We start from the raw sequence: 6,000 nt of genomic DNA, 5'->3' as shown, positions 1-6,000 counted from the left end.
GAACAAGCAGATTAGTAGATTAGTATAAAAGTAATCTGTAAAGAGAAGAGCAAAAACACCTAATATTCAGTTTTATCTAGAGGAGGAAACACTAAAACAAACCTTGCTTTATTAGTTATTTAAAGCACATCGTTCCGCTTTGTCCACATACAACATTCCCAATGTCTTCCTGAGGCTTAAGAATGATCCAGCTGTATTTCCGTACCATTTTATTTCATTATTTTAACACAAAAAACAACAACGAGATGGCAATAAAACTCTAATCCTAACAACTAATCCGCAACAATATATTATTCCATGTCATCTCACTGAAACATGTGTTACTGAATAATAAGAATCTGGAAGCTAAATAGGAAAATGGCTGTAAATGACAAGAAAGAACCATGGAGGAGAACTTTGGTTGACACCACAGTGGCACGGTATTGACAGATGGGCAGTGTGAGGACTTGAGCTCCAACAGATTGTGTTCATAATACAGACAAGAAAAACTATAATTGGGTATCATGTGGTGGGTGAGGGTGTGGGAGGACTGGATTGTTGGAGCAAATGAAGCAATCCGTCAAAGTCAAAACTCGGTCATCACGCTCTGGGGTTTCCTGTCCCGCGTGCTGTCGCGATTTCAGAATCGCCAACGCAAAAGTTAGAACATAGTCACCCAACTCCTGGATGTCAGCGTGTGGTGTATTTGTGGTCATAAAAATACCTCATATTCATTCAAGCGGATGGATGTAACCTAGAATTATCCAGTGGTTTTATTCCATATCACAACAGTTCAGTGGGGAGTTAACATTTGCACTAAAATATGGATTCTCCCGAGGTCTTTAGAAGATTCTAAGAAGTCCAAGTGAACGTGTGCTAGATGTTAGGAAGTTTTTCTCAAGTCAACATCACTGTGACCTTAGGGTAATTCCCAAGCCAGTAAATGTGCTTTGTGGAGTCACAGTCACCTTCACCTTTGTCCTTTGGCCTCTAAATTGTACTCAGTCGACGTCCTTCAGTCTAAGAGAAGAATGCTTGTGCACAATTTGAAGGGATCTCTCCTTGAGATATTGCTGATATTTATTTTAGAATTTTACCTTTGTTAATGCGTGCGTTGTCTGCCTTTTGTTACTATGTCTATCTTTGGTAACAAAAAGATATTTTTAATTAAACCTATTGCAGTAAAGATCCGTTAAAGTAGGGATTTAATCTTATCCCCTAAGTTACGCACTATCATGAAATCAGGGAAGTGACTAGAAACAAACAAACAAAGAAAGAAAATAAATGGTACATTAAACCCTTAAATCGCCGGTCAAAGCGTTATTGTAACAGAGCTTCTTAGCATCAAGGCAGAATATGTTATTATGACTTTTAAAACCTAAATCAACAGTAGTAACGAGCATATCTTGTGTGTGACACTGTGCAAAATTTGTTCCGTCGTCTTTTTATGTGTCGTGCTGTATTAGATCAGAGTTTTCAGATCGGCATGTTTACATGTCATATTTTCATTCTGTTCTAACCCTTTATCGCGATTACTTGTGTTCATGTGAACACAGCTAGTGCCACGACAAACATCCTGGTAGTGATATGGGTATTGACAATGTTAGTCATGCAGCGTCCAGTCATTATTCCAACTAGGGGAACCTGGCTTCACTAAAGTGGACTAAAGTGTAAGTTCCTGCTTCCTCATAGGTCACCTGATCGTTGTGTCCTTTGTTCGTCCATCAAAAAACTCCCTCCAGCATCAGGTCACGGAACAGTTTTGGTGAGATTAGATATCATTTATTTAGAGATATTAAAAGTTATGACTAATGAAATTCTACAAAATTTGGTTTTCCAACCAGGTGCATCATGAAAAACATAAATGTCTGTATCATACATGGGCAACATAAGGCCCTGGGGCCAGATGTGGCCCGCAAACCAGCATTATCTGGCCCACGACGTCCCCTCAGGTTACCTCAAGTTGCTCAACTCCAGTGAAAAATCAACATTGTGATAACAGAAATGGAGATTTGATGAGCGCTCGGAAACAATAAAAAAAGTTACCTCGGAATGTTGCGATTTAGCAATATATTCTCAGGATCTGTGAATCTGTGAAGCTATACAAAGTTACTGAAAATACAGACCAAACATCAGTTTTGCTCCTTCACATTAATGGCATTTAACTCTTAAAAAAACCAAAAAGATCCAGACTTTTATTTTGAAATAGTCACAGGATAGGGCATGTATCAGTGACATTTTAGTATAAAATGCTGGTTTTTTTTTACAGCATTTTACTTTTAAAAATGCATGTTTATTATTAATATCGGTAATGTTAGATTATTATTTTTTTTTTTTTACTTTCTTTTTGTGGCCCTTTGGTCTAGTGTATATGATAAATGTCTATACATACTGATCTATACATAAATGTAATGTCTTTCAACTTGAAGGTTGTGGGTACTGTTCCCGGCTTCGCTGCTAATCTACATGCCGATGTGTCCTTGGGCAAGACACTTAACCCCATGTTGCTCCTGACGGCTGTCCTGGCGGCGTGTGAATGGGAGTATGAAAGATGAGTGATAGAAAATGCACCGAGTGAATGGATGAATGGCGAAACTGTAGTGTATCACAAGAAGACGAGAAAAGTGCTATATAAATACAGAGATTTACCATTTTACAGACATACAGAGGTGATAATTCTAACCGGAACTTTAAAAACGTACATTTTGCATAATAGTGGGTGTGTGTGCAAAGATACCACACATTTCTCCATTAATCCACTTTAGCTCACTGCGGGGAACATTCCCATCACAGTGACAGCCCAAAAGCAGACACAGGGAATGCTGCTAATTGCCCCCTCCCCCACTGCTTAGACCTGTACTTCTTGAAAAGTGGGTTTCAGTACCTTGATTGTTCCTTCTCGAAAATTGAAGAAAATCAACACACACAAAAAAGGCAAATGAAGAGAGACTCATGAATAATTCATTCATTCATTCGTTCATTCATTCATCGCTTTTTTCTCCACATGAGGGTCACCGGGAGCTGGAGTCAATCCCGGCTGACCTAGGGGGCGAAAGGTGGGTGTCACACCCTGGACGGGTTGCCAGTGCACTGCAGTGCAAACGCACAGAAACAAACAATCCTTCAGTGTCACATTCAGAGTACCCGGACACACACGGGGACATCCGATCTCCACACAGATTGGGAGATTCCCCAAGATTATTCCCCTCGGAGCATTTGGACATCAGCGCAGTGAAGAGCTGCGGACTGGAGGCCTCGGAGCGCGTCCGTGTCAGTGTAGCTCTGCTGCTGGTACAGAAGGAGCAGATGCTGAGGGATTTCTTTCCCGATGAAGCGAGGCACTTGCAGGACGGGGGGAAATCTCCCGTTCGGAGAGTCTGCGATCGCTTCCCTCTGGTGATTCCAGTCTCCAGTGTGGCAGCGGAGCACGGTTTCAGCTTTCAGTCACAGCATTGAATATGATCCTGTGCCTGAAAACTTAAGGTGGTCTAAAAGTCTAGCACAATCACTGCCACCATTTGACCCTAGGCTGAATCAAGTTGCTATTTTGCACCCGCTTTATTACCTATTTGTAGAAACCACACACACACACACACACAAAATGATCCGTCAAGCTGTTTGTATATTCTTTAAGGGCTGACGTGATAAATACCAAGGTATCACGGTGTCATTGTTCCGCGATTACAGCTCTGAAATGTCACCTCCTTTTGTCATCACACCATGGAAAACACGGCTGACTCACTCACTCACTGCTCTTACCATCCCGGGGGAGGGGGGGGGGTGGGTATGTTTGTTGTTGTGATGGATGGTCTACGGGTGTGAGGCTGGATGACAGTTCCAGTGCAGTGATTTAACACGTACAGTACAGTTAGTTTTGAAACTTAGCTTTGGGCAAAGTGTTGGATAGAGTTTGTCAACTGATTCCAGTTCTGATTTTTGAATTGTTGAATGAAACCAAGAAAAACAGGTTTAGGTTTAAGTATAAACCCTTTATAGTAAATGTACTTAAGTACTTTAGACAAGGGCTTTGAAGCACAAAGCTACTATGTAAATAAAAATATAGCTCAGCCAAAAATAAACCTGAAGGCAAGGAAGAGGAAGGAGGAGACGAGAGAGTGACTTGACAAGGAGTGTTTAAATCCTTTGTGGTATGCAAAGCCACCACAGGTCCTTGGTAAAGGTGAGTGGAGTCCTTACACCAAACTCACTCAGTGATACTGTATCTTATGAGTATGGCAAGTGAAGTTGGTGTCATTTTGATTTTATTAAATGTGTTATTTTGCGACGTTGGTGTTTGAATTACAATTTTCCTCTCGTGGTACTTGGAGGAAAATCAGGACTACTGTTCTACTGTATATACCAGGGTACGTAATCGGACTTTGCCCGGCCTTTTTACGCCACTGTATTTTAACATGAGGTGGGACTTCACTGATCTCATAAAGAAGACAGCGGTAGGACCAGCGGCTTCTCTGTCTCTGAGAAATCCAGATTTGCGGGTGCAGGCAGGTGATTTAAACCTTGCTTTATGTGATTATGCGTCAACTGTCAAGCCGCCAATTCTTGTTCTTCTGCCAGAGAGTGAATTCACTGAAAACATGTTCAGACTGACAGAACAGGGATAGTGTGGTAGTGTGTAAATAGAACTGCGTTCACGTTGCTTTCTCATCAGCAGGCGAAGTGTGCTTTAAATGATCAGAGACAAAAGTATCCATTAGACAACAGAGAGGTCCCTGCTGCTGGTTTCTACTCACTTACTGATGCATTACTGTGGTTTTTTTTGTGTGTTTTTTATCAGTGAAGCTAATTGTATTATTCTACTGTGCTGTTTCATCTGCGGGAGTTTAAGTGCACGATAATATATCAGAAAGTGATCATGTTTTATTTGATAAAGCGTCTCCTGAACTCATTTGGAGAGACCAGGAAGGAATAAAATCAGCGGAGAACCTACACTGGACCTTCTTGAATCTGAATGAATCAGTTTGTCACTTTTTTTTTACATTTTTTTTTTATAACCTGCACATGAAACTCACACTCACAACTGCAGCTTTAAAGATAAAAACATGCTGACAGACGCATGTGCGATAAAGCTGCGATGAGTGCACTATGAGATTGAGATAACAAAGTCAAAGTTACTCTATTATCTTTCTTTTAAAAACTATTTTCTGCTCTGTAGATACAAGGTTACAAGCTACACGGCAGCACTGCCTCTTGCTTTGTGGGCGTGTTCACGGTTGCACACAACCGGTGAGGCAGGTTCAGTTTGCCACCAAGGAAATTGGACACATTCAGTGTGTGTGTGTGTGTGTGTTTTTTCTTGCTGCCCATGCTCACCTGATTCTTCTCACCTCTGATGGTAGAGCTTGTTAGTGACACCTGGGAGCAGGAGCACCATCCAGACTACAGACAGGGCAGGCGGGACGTATAGAGCTGGACCTGCTGAATCCTGCACATCACAAGGAATTAAAACAAAACCACGGCGCAGAAGGACATGAGAGAGGTAAATACAATGGCAGTCTTGTCATTTTTACACACACAGAGCTCTGTGTGTGGGAGGCACGACACTGATATTCTGGGAGTTGACAGATTAGCGCAGTTGAGACCTTTAATCTGTTAAAGTTTCTGTTAATTTTCACTGTAGCTGTAATGAAGTTGTGCACTTTTGTGAGGAAATTGGAACCCCGTTCACATCTGAGATGAACAGGGTGTTTGTTTTCTGCAGTTTCAAGGTCTGTCTGAATGTTCTTTGTATTCATTTAAAGGTATAATGTGAGATCTTTGAAAAAAAGTGAGAAAAAATAAGCACAATAACACAATTTTAAACCTTTAATGTATCCCCTCATAAATAGTTTTGATGGTTAAATAGATTTTTCTGAAGATTTGAATTTAAATGTCTTAATAATGTACATCTTATCAATGGCATTTCTTGGAACTGTCTAGTTTACCTATTCAAATACTAGTTAAAAAAGAGGTTATAGTGGGTCCCCATTTAAAAGGGTTTGGGAGCCACACAGGGCTGTAAAC

General features: G+C 40.9%; 1 protein-coding gene across 2 annotated transcripts in view; it reads left to right on the top strand.

Annotated features, from left to right (window-relative positions):
* The first annotated feature begins 5,269 nt into the window (after positions 1 to 5,269).
* Positions 5,270 to 6,000, top strand: part of mgat3b (beta-1,4-mannosyl-glycoprotein 4-beta-N-acetylglucosaminyltransferase b) — a 70,629-nt gene continuing 69,898 nt past the window's right edge. For both annotated transcript variants that reach the window (XM_058639850.1, XM_058639848.1), the window contains exon 1: positions 5,270 to 5,476. The gene's annotated coding sequence lies outside the window, so the exon portion shown is untranslated. The remainder of the gene's footprint in view (positions 5,477 to 6,000) is intronic.

The sequence above is a fragment of the Solea solea genome, chromosome 10, assembly GCF_958295425.1.
Source record: "Solea solea chromosome 10, fSolSol10.1, whole genome shotgun sequence".
NCBI classification, from domain to species: domain Eukaryota; kingdom Metazoa; phylum Chordata; class Actinopteri; order Pleuronectiformes; family Soleidae; genus Solea; species Solea solea.
This window is presented reverse-complemented; position numbering and strand designations above follow the sequence as displayed.